Source organism: Phaseolus vulgaris, chromosome 10 (genome assembly GCF_000499845.2).
Source record: "Phaseolus vulgaris cultivar G19833 chromosome 10, P. vulgaris v2.0, whole genome shotgun sequence".
NCBI lineage: Eukaryota > Viridiplantae > Streptophyta > Magnoliopsida > Fabales > Fabaceae > Phaseolus > Phaseolus vulgaris.
The window spans coordinates 20,315,546-20,329,665 of record NC_023750.2 but is presented as its reverse complement, the minus strand read 5'-3'; positions in this window follow the sequence as shown (position 1 = coordinate 20,329,665).

Sequence of the window (14,120 nt, the reverse complement as noted above, 5' to 3'; positions counted from 1 at the left end):
AGAGAGCTTGCCGAGATTCCAGAACTTTGTAGCGGAAGACTCGAATGAGGAAAGAAGGCTGAATCTGGATTTATTGGATGAGGTCAGGGAGGAGGCGAGATTGAAAGCTGAGGCGGTGAAAAGAAGGATTGAACGAAGATATAACTCGAAGGTGATGCCAAGACAGTTCAGAGAAGGCGACCTGGTGATGAGGAAGGCCCACCAGTACGAGATGGAGAATAAGCTGTCGCCTAAGAGGACGGGACCGTTCAGAATAACCGAGGCGCTCGGGAACGGCGCCTACCGCTTAGAAACATTGGAAGGAGGGGCGATTCCTCGCACTTGGAATGCCACGCACCTCAAGTTATATTACAGTTAAGAACTTTGTAAGTAAAAACAAACACGAAGAGCTTTACAATGTTTCTGTTAAAACAGTTTGGAGGGGGCACTCTTTTTTCCCTAAGGAGGGTTTTTAATGAGGCCGCCCAATAAAGAAGAGTTTTCAAAGTTTAAAGTGTTTTAGATTGCATGCTTGTTGTTTTCCAAAAGTTTTGAAGAAAGACCTTGTCACTTATACGTGATTTAAGGCAAGTTGAAGTTATGTTGCATGCTTTCTAAAAAAAAGTTTCTAAGTCCCCATCGTCTTTCGGCGATTGGCGGCATCAGTTAAAGTTAAAGTCCTCATCGTCTTTCGGCGATCGGAGGCACCAGTTAAAAGACCTCAACGCCCTCGCGCGTCCTGAGGCGAGATAAAGACCCTCGTCGTCGAGCGAGTGCAGGCGAGGAAGAGTAAAAAGTCCTCAGTGCTTCCAGAGGAGAGAAGATGTAGCCTCTGGGGCAATGTAGAGGCACCAGTGAAAAGTCCTCAGTGCTTCCAGAGGAGAGAAGATGTAGCCTCTGGGGCAATGTAGAGGCACCAGTAAAAAGTCCTCAGTGCTTCCAGAGGAGAGAAGATGTAGCCTCTGGGGCAATGTAGAGGCACCAGCAAAAAAGTCCTCAGTGTTTATGGGGGAGAGAAGATGTAACCCCTGGGGCAATGTAGAGGCACGAGATAAAGACCTTCTCGCCGATGAGCGAGTTCAGGCGAGTTAAAGACCTTCTCGCCGATGAGCGAGTTCAGGCGAGTTAAAGACCTTCTCGCCAATGAGCGAGTTCAGGCAAGATAAAATCCTTCTCGTCTCGAACGAGTTCAGGTATGGTGTAAAGGGTGGAAGAAGTTCGGAGGGTGGCTAAGGTAGGTTCAAAGAGAACGCCCAGCCACCCGGTTCCTTGTTCTGAAGCTCAGGGAGGTAGAGAAGGATCCGAAAGGCGCCTCTACCCCCAGATAAAGGAACAATGGCCAAGTTGTGAAGGCAAGAGGAAGCTAGTATTGCCAAGAGTCTTTGGCAACCAGGAGAAATTCAAGCGATGGCGAGAAAGCCAAGGCCCGTTTTGATAAGGCAGATCAGGTGAGCTGTGTCTTAAGCCATTAGTTGGGTCGAAGCTTGTTATTTGAAAAAATGGTTTCGCGCTAAGGTCCATTACCTTGAGGTTACAAGTTGTTAGAATGTTATCATTCGAAAGCTGATAGGTTCGAAGCAGTTAGTATACAATCGCGTGCGGAGTTACTAAGTTAATTTCGTCTAAGAGATTTATGCGAGGAAGATAAAGTTGGCAAGAGAGATTATGTAAAGGAGCGGGAAATGTCATAACATAAATGGCATCAGTTCAAAATACATGTGCAGAAAAAGGAAAAAATTTATTACAAATAAGTATGTATAAAGGAGAAAGCATAATGGATGGAGGGAAGCGACTAGTCTTCAGAAGGAACAATCTTCCCATCCACCACCTCGTTGTTCAGAGACACCATGGAGAGGTCCAGATCAGGATATTGGCATGCGAACTGCTCCAAGGCGGCGTCGAACCCAGCAGCAAGAATTTGGGCGGAGCTCAGCTCAAGTTCTTCAATCTGCTTCTTGAGCCCCTCATTCTGCTGCTTCAGTTCTTCAGCTCCCTCCCGAGCTTGAAGAAGGTCTTCAGTAACCCTCTTGTTCTCCGCCTGCGCTTGGACCAGCTCTGCGGCGATTCCTTCGTTTTCCTTTCTGGCCTCGGCGAGCTTGGCCATGGTGTCGTCTCTCTCCTTTTCAACTTTCCCCAAGAAAACCTCCCGATCTGCTGACCTCTTCTCAAGGTTTTTTACCTTGGCGGCATCTGCTTTGATCGACGCCTCCAGGTCAGCCACTTTGACGCGATAAGGGACCAGCTTGCTCTCCAGCTCGATCTTCTCTTGAGCTAAGAGCTGCACCTTATGGCGTAGATCGGTGGCCTCCTTGCGTGCCACCCGAAGCTCGGTGCTCATAGCATCCTCCACTCGGGAATGATCGATTTCAGCCAGCATGAGGTTGCAGGATAACTTGTCCGCCTCAATCCTTATTGTGCGATTCTCCTCTTGGAGCACGAAGATGTCATCCTGAAGTTTTTTGCTGGAAGTCTCCACAACTTTTGATACGATGGAGGGAAAATCCTCTGCCATCATCTTGAGTTTTGCTGAGAAGGGTTCCCACACTCTTTTGACCTCAAGGGAGAGGTTTGCTCGTGGGGGCACCAGGGGAGCCTGTTGCTGGTTCTCGCCACCACCTTCTTGAGTTGGCTGTTGAGTGGGAGCTTCTTGGCGTGGTGGCGACGACGGGGATTCGGTGATGATGATAGGCGAGTTGTGAGCACCTTCATCCCCGCCTGGTGCGGCTTCCGCGGTTGAGGCGGTTGAAGGAGGACCCCCTCCAGCAGATACATATGGCGTGGAGGCGCTCGGGGGGTTCTCCATAAAGTTGAGCTCGGCAGCCTCAACCACAGGAAATGCAGCTGCCGAGGGAACTGCTTGGACTGGTGATGCGGGAACTGAGGGAGGAGGCGGTGTTGAAGGCGGAGCTGGCTGAGGGGACGGTGTTGATGTTGGAGGGGGAGGTGGAGCAGGTGGTGAGGAAGGCGCCACCCTCCTTCTTTTGGTGATGAGGCCATCTTCAGTTGCCTCATCGTCTTCTTCTTCATCCTCATGGACCACCTGAGGGGTTTTCCTCTTTGGCTTCCTGAGGATGAGCTTCTTGCGTTGTTGGGCGGGCTGGGCCTCTGAAGGAGTTGGGCCTTTAAGGGGCGATCTACCCTGGGCAGCGGCGATCTCCACCACTGAATTTGGCACGGTCTGGGAACCCGACGCCAACCCATGGGCTCGGGCGAGCGCCCTCAATTCAGCCAGTGAGAAAGATAAACACATGAGTCAGTATGCAAGTAAAGCAGACAAGTGATGCAGAAAATAAAACTCAAGTCTTGTGCACAACAAACAAGGCGCCCAGCAACAGTTAACAGAGGTATCGCCAAGAGCAGTAACTTAAGCGTTGAGATAAGCACTAACCTATGCGAGCCTCGAGTTGATCTTCGAAGAACTCGAAGGAGATGAGCGCAGTGGTGAGAAAGGTAATGTTGGCATCTGCCACGCTCTTCCAGAAGAGGCACAGATCTTTGTCCAAAGCACCCATGTTGTCAGGGCTTCTTGGCCTCCTGAAGCTTCCTTTGGAGTCTTTGTTTCCCTTGTTCACCCAGTACAAGGGAAAGCCGTCGAGCAGCGAAGCATCCTGGTTGTTTTGGCGTACTTGAATGAATTTCCCCTTCCAATCCTTGTAAGATTGCTGGAAGATAGAAAGGATCGACCTCCCAGCAATCCCGTTCAGACTCACCCAAAGGCGATCTCCTGGATGCTTAGCTTCGAAAAGGAAGAGGAAAACGTCCACTGACGTTGGTAGTCCCAGATGTGCACATATGATCTGGAACGCCCTTATGAACGCCCAGTTGTTGGGGTGAAGCTGGGCAGGGGCGATGTCGAGCTCGGTCAGCAGTTCTCGCTCGAAACGAGTAAAGGGAAGTCGGAGCTTCACCTTCTTGAAAAACGTCGTGTAGAGAAAGCAGAACGACTCGCCATCGCTCGCTTTGTCGTCAACACAGATCGGCCATCTTGCTATCATGCTCCTTGTGGAAAGAAAGATCCGACTGGTCCCTTTTCCTCAGTCGGAGCACCGCCGTCGCAGAGTTTATCGAAGAAGTTTCTTTCAGCAGAGCCGAGCTGGCCCAGGGGTAAAGCTTTTTATAGTCTGGAGTAGGGACGGAGGCTCCTCCGGCGACCGGTGGAGTAGCCTGAGCCAGGTCAGGGTGAGAGGCTGCAAGCCTCTCAGCTTGGGAAGAAGAAGCACCAGGTGCTCGTGGTGGGTTATGAGCTTCAGATGGAGGGTTTCGTGACGAGGGAGGAGGATTTGGGGTGATCTTTGAGCGAGCCATCGCGGAAACTGCAAAGGAAAAAGAAAGGGAAAGGTGAGCAGGGTTCGCAGAGGCTGACTCGATCGTGAAAGAAGGATGAAAAAACGAACGAACGAAGGTTCGTTGTAATGGAGACGAAGCCCTAAGTTACGAGAAGGGAGAAACAGCCCACAGCGTATGCACCAGACAGTTAATGGATGATGCGAATCAGTTAAAATGCAGGAAAACTCAGCAGAAGAAGTAAAGGAAGTACCTTTCTATGATCAGAAGAACGAGGAAGGAAGTAGAGAATCCAGAAGGTTGAAGAGCGTCGTGGGTTTTCGCAGAAGAAACTCAGAGCGTTTGAGAAAGCAAAGAGGTGATGGAACAGTAGAAGTGAAATGGGTTTGAGGGTTTTTCAAATGGTTTTTGGAAGCGCAAACGACAACTAAAGGCAACCGTTGATGAAGCCACGTGTCGAGCGATTAGAAGAGTGTTTGGTGGAGCGTCAGGAAAGCAGAAAGTACAAACGTTTGGAATTCTGCGCCAGCGCCACGTAGATCGGTAGTGACGTGACTCCTTTAGTCTTTTCGCTGGACAAGTCTTCGCTTAAGACTGGGGGGCTTGTGTACCGCCCTGGTAGTCGGAAGTGATGACGTGGCATCAAGCTATTGTATAGACGTGTGGGATGGGACACCTGGCTGGCATAAGGGAAGGAAGTCGGAGGCTTCGTGTAGTCGCCAGTTATTAAGTTGGCGTGCTCCGATCTCCAGCATACCTAAACCGGCGGTCACCGGGTTGAAGATGAAGTCGCCAGATGTGAACCCAGGCGACCAAGTGATTAGAGATGAAGGCAGATGAAGGCAGATGGTCATTTCCCAGCTGGCCAGAGGATGAAGCTCAGGAGATAGCACACTCGAACATACACGGTGAAGCAGGTAGGGCATATCATGAAGGCGGCCGGTGAGACCACAGGGAAGGTGTGTACGAAGGCACCCGAACTCGCCACCCAGAAGAGATCACGCTCCAAGGCAACTATGCACTGAGTATGTCATGCATAAGTAACTTAGCCAAAGAAGAGTCAGAAGTAGCGCCCAAGTCAAGGATACTCCAGATGATGGCACGTGTACAGCTGGATGCGAGCCACGTGTCCAGATGTGTAACTGCCAGGAGAGAGAAAGTGCCCAGGTATATAAGAGTTTCCAACGAACTTCTGAGGTACGCACGTTCAGATTGTTTTCTTTACGCTTGCGAGTCTTGAGTACACTGAGAGAGAACTGGTCACGGTTCCTTAGAGTTCTTGAGTTTTACTCTTAAGTAATTGGTGGTTCAGTCGCTGACTTGGGCGTCACCCGTTTCGTCTTTTGCAGGTTCTTGAGGTGGATCGCGGTGAAAGACGGAGGCTAACACGGCGCAGAAGTCGATCCAAGTTTGACGAGGCAAAGCTCCAGCGTTTTGGTCAACAGGCAGGATCAGTTGGTAAGGCGTTATCCACGTGTCTGGCTCGTGGACAGCGCAAACCTGCATCAATCTTGCCCCCTCCGCTAGGCGGCTCTGACCCTCGGCGCCCTCAGAGTTTCCTGCGTTAGGGATCTATGACTTCTCGCCGGTCTTCCCGTTGATCTGCAAACGTGGAAAACGAATGCTCGAGGCGCTTTCCAAGTTTCTTGAATGACAGTCCTCTGCCTGCCCCCCTTGCCCGAACTGGCAAGCTTGGCTAGCAAGTCAGCTCGGGCATTCTGTTCTCTTGGCACGTGCACCACTTCAAATGAAGTGAAAGATCTTCTTAGCTCTTGCACGTACTCCAAGTAGGCTGCCATCTGCGGGTCCTTGGCTTGGAACTCTCTAGTTACTTGTCCTGTGACCAACAACGAGTCGCTCTTGGCCATCAGCACTCTCGCCCCCATTTCCTTAGCCAGCAGGATTCCAACGATCAAAGCCTCACACTCTGCTTGGTTGTTGGTTGCTTTGAAAGCGAACCTCAATGACTGATCTATCAACACTCCGTTGGGCCCTTCCAAAATGACCCTAGCCCCGCTGCCCAGCTGGTTGGACGACCCATCAACAGAGAGTACCCAGCGAAAGTCACCCTCGGCGTTCTGTGCCACCTCGGATGACAACTCGACCACGAAATCGGCGAAGACTTGCCCTTTGATCGATCCCCGGGGTTCATACTTGATGTCGAACTCCGAAAGCTCGACCGCCCACTTCACCATCCTTCCAGCCACATCGGGCTTCTTCAAAACCTTCTGGATTGGCAGATCAGTCATCACCAGTACCGTGAAGCTCTGGAAGTAATGGCGCAATCTCCTCGCCGAGAATACAACCGCCAATGCTGCCTTTTCTAGGGCCTGGTACCTTACCTCCGGGCCTTGCAGCACCTTGCTAACGAAATATATAGGCCTTTGGATCTGGTCCTGATCCTGCACTAGCACTGCGCTGATCGCCCTCTCAGTTATGGCAAAGTACAGCCTGAGGGGTGTTATGTCTTGGGGCTTGCACAGAACTGGAGGGCTCGCCAAATATTCCTTGAGCTTTACGAAGGCCTCCTCACACTCCTTTGTCCAAACAAATTTGTTGTTCCTCTTCAAACATTGGAAGTATGGGTGGCCCTTCTCTCCGCTTGCCGATACGAATCGAGACAGGGCGGCCATCCGCCCCGTGAGTTGCTGCACCTCCTTCACATTGGCGGGGCTCCTCATTTCCAAAATGGCGGCGCACTTCTCGGGGTTAGCCTCAATTCCCCTCTCTGACAGAAGAAACCCCAGAAATTTCCCTGCTTCTACACCAAAAACGCACTTTTCAGGATTCAGTTTTAGCTTGTACCTGGCTATTGTGATGAACAACTCTTCCAATTCTGTGACGTGCTTGTCTTTCTCCAAGGACGTCACGACCATGTCATCGACGTATGCCTGCACATTCCTTCCGAGCATGGGCGCGAGCACCTTGTCCATCAGCCTTTGGTATGTGGCCCCTGCATTCTTCAACCCGAAGGGCATTACCTTGTAGCAATAACATGACCTTTCCGTCATGAAGGCGGTCTTCTCTTCGTCCTTGGGGTGCATTCTGATTTGGTTGTACCCCGAGAAGGCATCCAGAAAACTAAGCAGCTTGCACCCTGATGCACTGTCTACTAGGGCGTCTATGCTTCGCAAAGGGTAAGAGTCCTTCGGGCAGGCCTTGTTCAGGTCTGTAAAGTCAACGCACATCCGTCATTTTCCGCTACTCTTCTTGACCAGGACAACGTTAGCGAGCCATTCTGGATATTGGATTTCCCTGATGTGGCCCGCTGCAAGTAGTTTCTGCATCTCTTCTTTGATCGCCTGTCTCTTCTCCTCATTGAATTTTCTTCTTCTTTGGCGGATGGGCCTGACTTGGGGTCCATTGCCAAACGATGGCACAAGAAATCAGGGTCGATCCCCGGCATATCTGAAGCAGCCCACACAAACGCATCCAAGTGTCTACTTATTACCTCGGCGATCTGGTCTTGCGTCTTGCTATCCAGGGTTCTCCCCAACTTAAACACCTTACTGCTGATCTCCTTCTCGAGCCATTCCTCTACTGCCTGAGGTTTCATTTCGCTGGCGATCAGCGCCCTCGCGATACCGGTTTCTCTAGCGGTCTCCGAGCAGTTTCTCTCCGACCTCGCCTCTACATTCCCCATCGGCACATCGCCCTCGGCGACCACCTCTAACGCCGCATCCGAAACTCGCCGGGGTTCGCGCTCCAGCTCCACGCCAGAGGGAGGCGTTGTGGTTACGTGGCACACAGACCTCTTGTTCTTGAGGCTGTTTTCGTAACACTTCTTCGCCTCCTTCTGGTCGGAGCAAATAGTGATGATCATACCCTCCATAGACGGTAACTTGACCTTCATGTGCCTTGTCGAAGGCACAACTCCTGTTCTGTTGAGCGTTGGCCTCCCCAGCAGTATGTTGTACGCTGACGGGGCGTTTACAACAAGATATCTGATCTTCTCCGTTCGTGAGGCCAAACCGCCAGTGAAGGTCGTCCTCAGCTCGATATACCCCCTCACCTCTACTTGGTCGCCGACAAAACCGTACAAGCAGCCCCCATATGGTCTTAGCTGATCAGGGGACAGTTGTAACTTCTCAAAGGTTGGCCAAAACATCACATCTGCTGAGCTTCCTTGGTCGACCAGCACCCGGTGAACGGTCCTTCCCGCCGAGACAAGCGAGATCACAATAGGGTCGTTGTCGTGAGGCACCACGTCCCTGAGGTCCCCCTTGGTGAACGTGATGTCCACCTCGGGCGAGTGATCCTCAAAGACTTCCACTGACATTATCGACCTCGCGTACCTCTTTCGTTGCGACGCTGTGCACCCCCCGCCGGAGAATCCGCCAGCTATGGTGTGGATCTCACTGTGAACAGGCACCTCGTGCTGTTGCCCTCCACTGCTCGCCGGTTGAGACCCTGATGCTTGGTCCGCTTGCTTCTATAGCAAGTAATCCTTCAGGAAACCACATTTGACCAGCTCGGCGAGCTGGTGTGCCAGAGCCAAACACGAGTTGATAGAGTGGCCAAAACTCTCGAGGAACTCGCACCATGCGTCTAGCTTTGGCCCCAAAATCTTCTCCGCCGTTTTCTCAGGCACTTTGAGCCTGGCAGCTATGTTTGGGATTGCGATCAAATCCGCCAAACCCATCACAAACTCATACCTCGGGGGGCGATTACTCTCCCTGGGGCGCCCTTGTCCCTTGCTCTTATTTTTCTTAGGGTCTTAAGGATGACGCGTCCTTTGATACCTCTTTCCCGCCGCCGCCTCCATTACCCTATAAGGTTGTACCCTTGCTTGGGTGCGCGGTTTAGTTGGGGCCACATTTCCTCTCTTCTCGGTGACCTCGCTCTCGGCGGCGATGTGAACCACAGCACGTCGTCGGATTTCGGCGAACGTGGCGGGGTGGCTTCTGATGAGCGACTCACTAAAAGGCCCAGGCAACACGCCCTTTTTGAAGGCGTGCACGAACATCTCTTCGTCCTTTCCTGGCAAACGGACTATCCGAGCTCCGAATCTGTTCAGGAAATCCTTCAAGGACTATCCGAGCTCCGAATCTGTGCAGATCTGTCCCCTGCCGCACGCTCCTCCCGCTCCTGAAGGGCTTTGCGCAGCTCTTCGTTGATCCTGTTGAGCTCTTCGTTCCTTGCTTGCGAGGCCACCAGCGCCTCGTGCATCCTTTCCTGCTCAGAGCGCGATGCAGCCACGTTCTCCTGCAGCGTCCTCATCATGTCCATCACTTGAGTCATGGACACAGCATCTTCGTCTGTTGATGGCGCAACTGAACTGGAGCGCGTTGTCCTCATCCTTCCTCAGCAAACTCAGCAGCTCAAAGAACTCCAAACAAACGGTGAAAACTCCAGGAGTCGACTGCGATAGCGAGCAGTCAAACAGAAAACACTCGAAGCACCACAAACACAAACTATGGTTGGGAATCACCTTTTATACGGCCCCACGGTGGGCGCCAGATGATCCTGCCGGTTGACTTAGCGCAAGAGCGTTGCCTCGTCACGATCTTCCTCACCAGCTTGACACCACGTGCCCTCCAAGTCCACTCCACAAATAGCCTATCTGAGAACCTGAAAAACACACAGTGGCGCCTCTGCGGCCGGTGGCGCTCCGACACTCAAGTCAGTGACAAGAACACCCAAAAACTAAGAGAGAATATGCTTTGTAGGACCGTACTGTAGGCACACAACCCTAGCAGTATCAGCCGTAATGAAAAACGTACCTCTGCAGATTCTGTTAAGGTTACCTTTATAGCTGGGTTTCTTCTCTCTCCAGGCCGTTATGCTTTTGGACGCGTGGCTCGCGTCCAGCCCTACACGTGTCGCCATCTGGGCTGGGACAGCAGGCAGCGCCCAGCCCTACACGTGTCATCATCTGGACTGGGGCAACTCAAACGTCATTCTTTGTGTAGTAACCAGCCGCACAGCTAAGTCCTCAACTCAAGGAGCAACCCAACACGTAATGCGCTGTGAAACACCACCCGACAAGGCGAGTATCGGATGCAACAAAGTGCATCATCTCTGTGATATCGCTCATCGCGAATGGCACCCTCCTTACTGCTACGCCATGCATGTTCTAGCTGGGGAAACCTTGCCAGCAACAAATGTCCACTCTGGGAATCCTGTCGCTGATGAGCAAGCTGTTTCCCCCAACCCACTCGACTTTCATCCCCAAGCTGGTGCCACCATCGTCTTACTGAACTTACACGCTTGGAATTACCCTTCTGAGCCTTCAACAGCCTTAACTAAGTTCGCTGGGAGACCCGGCGACGTGCTCCTTGTGGCGGTGTGTAAACCATCCGATCTCCTAGCATTCTCATACGGCGACTACGACGCAACTCTGGTGACCGCCGGTTACGCACACTAGAGATCGGAGAGCACGAATCCACCGATCGGCGACTGCGACGCAACTCAGGTGACCGCCGGTTACGCACACTAGAGATCGGAGAACACCAATCCACCGATCGGCGACTATGCCTACTTCCGAGCCATTCATCTTTTCTAGCCTACGCGTTCCATTGAGCACGCCCCACTCGAGCACGTGCAAGACACGTCATCACGCCTGATGACCTGGTCGGTACAGTATTAAGCAGTTTGGATAAAGAGAAAGTCATTACAAATAAGTTCTTTACGCATAAACAAAGGTTGAATGTATAAGTTTTTCATAATGTTTCAAAGCAAAGTGGCAAATGGAAATGTTAATCTGAAGGTACAATTTTTCCCTCTACCACTTCATGGCAAATCGAGAACTGAGAGAGGTCCAAGTCGGGGTAAGCGCTAGCGAACTGCTCCAAGGCCGCGCCGAACCCTGAAGTCAGAACGTTTGCGGTGCTGAGGTCGAGTTCTTCGATTTGTCTCTTTAGCTTTTCGTTCTCCTCAAGCGCCTGGGCAAGCTTCGCTGCAGACTCGCTCAACTCCTTATCTTTCTCGCCCAGCTCCTTAGCTTTTTGGTCTCTGTCAGCTTCAACTTTGCCCAGAAGGTCCTCCCTCTCGATTGACCTGGCCTCGAGCTTAATCATGTGGGCCTTGTTAGCGTTGAGGGCCCCCTCCAAGTCAGTTATCTTTTCCCTTTGAGGCACGAGCTTGCTCTCGAGTTCGACGGCCTCCAAGAGTTTGGCATTAAGCTTCTGGCGTAGCTCAGCGCTGCTTTTACGTTCACTCCGTAGCTCGTCCCTCAGGGCGTTCTCCAGCCGTGAAAACTCCAGTCCTTTCATCATTATATCGCATTTAAGCTTTTGGACTTGGGCCCTTGCAGTGCTAGCTTCCTCCCGTTGAGCGCAGATGTCGAACTCGTATTGGCTCAAGGAGTCCCTTAAAACCTCGCCCATCATCTTGTGAAGACGTTTCTCCACGCACTCAGCAGTTATGGCGCTAAGGTGAGCGGCGCAGGCCTTCAAGACTTCTTCAACGGGGGTTGGGAGAGCTGAGGTTGGAGGTGGTGTTGAGGGTCGGTTCTCACCACCACCCTCACAAGCTTGGATGGCAAGGGGAGCATCAGGCCATGGTGGTGAGATGGTTGGCTCCACTGCAGGCTAGGGGGATGATTGAGCGTCCACTACTTGCTCTTGAGCGCCCCCAGCAGCTGAGGTGTTTGATGGAAGGGCATCCCCAGCGCTCTCAAAGGGAGTTTGATGGAAGTGCCTAAGCTATCTCCAACTCAAGTTGATTCCATAGAATGTCAAAGAATTATCTCATCCTTGCTATTGGAATCTTATCATGTGGTATCTAGAGTTTAGGTGTGTTCTTGTTTAATTTTGAGTTGTGTTACACTTTAATTCAAGAGCTCTATAATTCTTGTTGTTTACATTTCTGTTTTTAGGCTTATTTTGAGTTTTATTGTTGTTTTCTTAATTGTGCCTATCATGTGTTTGTGTATTTTCCTTTTTGAATCCATACAAGTTTTGTCATAGTCATGTTTTTTCCAAGAATGTCATCACTTCTTGTAGTAATTTTATTGAATTTTTTGTTTCTTGCTTTGGTGTAATACAGTTTTCTGAGTTTGATACTTGATCCTTTGTGCATTTTCTGTTTTAGTATTGAGTTCATACTTTTATTTTACTTCTAAATAAGGTGCTTCCCTTTGTTTATAGCCTATGAGGTGCTGAAATGCAAAGCCAAATGAGCCTCAAATGCTACTCAAATTCGGTGCCAACTAGACAATGAAGGAAGTGTGGCTTTCCTTCCTAGTTTGGCACCTCCTAACTCCTACCTACACTCCCCCCTAACCTCCCTTACTACTTACACCTATTTATTACATCCGCACCCCTATTCTATAAAAGAAATAAGAAGAGCCATCTTATTATACTCTTGTCCCAAAGCTCTTGCCATGCTCCTAGTGATTCGTTGGGCTTGGGCCCCTTGTTGGGCTTAGACCCCTTGTTGGGCTTGGGCCCCTTGTTGGGCTTGGGCTTCATGGGCTTGAGCATCCTCTACTTGGTTTCCATCAATTTCTATTCTTGAGCTTTTTAAACGGTGCCTTTTGCTTTTAAACACATTTTGTTCGGTTCAATTGGCAATAGATGGATCTCCCATGTGAGTTTGGTGTTGGTGCAAGTTTTGGTGAGTTCTTGAAACATAGAACCTTGATCCAATTCTATTAAAAGTGCCTAAGCTATCTCCAACTCAAGTTGATTCCATAGAATGTCAAAGAATCATCTCATCCTTGCTATTGGAATCATATCAGGTTTGGTGAAGATGTCAGCTAACTGCAGTTTGGTCTCCACAAACTTCAATTCACAATTCCCATTTTGTACATGATCCCTGATGAAATGATGTCTTATCTCAATATGTTTGGTCCTTGAGTGCTGAATCTGATTTTTGGTAAGATTGATGGCACTTGTGTTATCACACATTAAGGGAACCTTGCTGATTTGTAAACCAAAATCTGCAAGTTGTTGCTTTAGCCATAGAATCTGTGCACAACAGCATCCAACAGCAATATACTCAGCCTTAGCAGTAGAGAGAGCAACACATGCTTGCTTCTTGCTATGCCATGAGATTAGGCTTGAGCCAAGAAGGTGACAAGTGCCACTTGTGCTCCTTCTATCTAGCTTGCAACCTGCAAAGTCAGAATCTGAATAACCAATTAAATGTATTGGAGAGTGAGAAGGATACCATAATCCTACAGATTATGTTCCTTTGAGATATTTCAGAATTCTTTTTGCAGCTTTGAAGTGTGACTCTTTAGGATTTGCTTGATATCTTGCACATAGACACACCACAAACATGATGTCCGGCCTACTAGTTGTTAGATAAAGCAAAGATCCAATCAATCCTCTGTATTTTGTTTGATCTTGTACCGCCCTGGTTGTCGGAAGTGATGACGTGGCACCAAGCCACAGAGTAGGCGTGTGGATAAGGCACCAGAGTTGCAGAAGGGAAGGAAGTCGGGTGGTTCGTGTAATCGCTAGTTATTAAGTTGGCGTGCTCCGATCTTCAGCATGCCAGGCGATCGCCCAGTTGAAGATGAAGTCGCCAGATGTAAACTCAGGCGACCAAGTGATTGGAGATCGCCAGAACAAGCACATCGTCGAGGATGAAGGTGGTGCAGATTATGAAGGCGGCCGGCGAGACCACAGGGAAGGTGTACGAGAGCACCCTAACTCGCCCGTTCCAGTAGAGATCGCACTCTTAAGTTAGCCATGCACTGGGCAAAACCATGCATAAGTAACTTAGCCAAAAGGAGAGTCAGAAGAAGCGCCCAAGTCAAGGAGGCTCCAGATGATGGCACGTGTACGACTGGATGCGAGCCACGTGTCCAGGTCTGTAACTGCCAGGAGAGAGAAAGTGACCAGGTATATAAGAGTTCTCAACGAACTTTCTGAGGTACGCACGTTCAGATTATACTCTTTACGCTT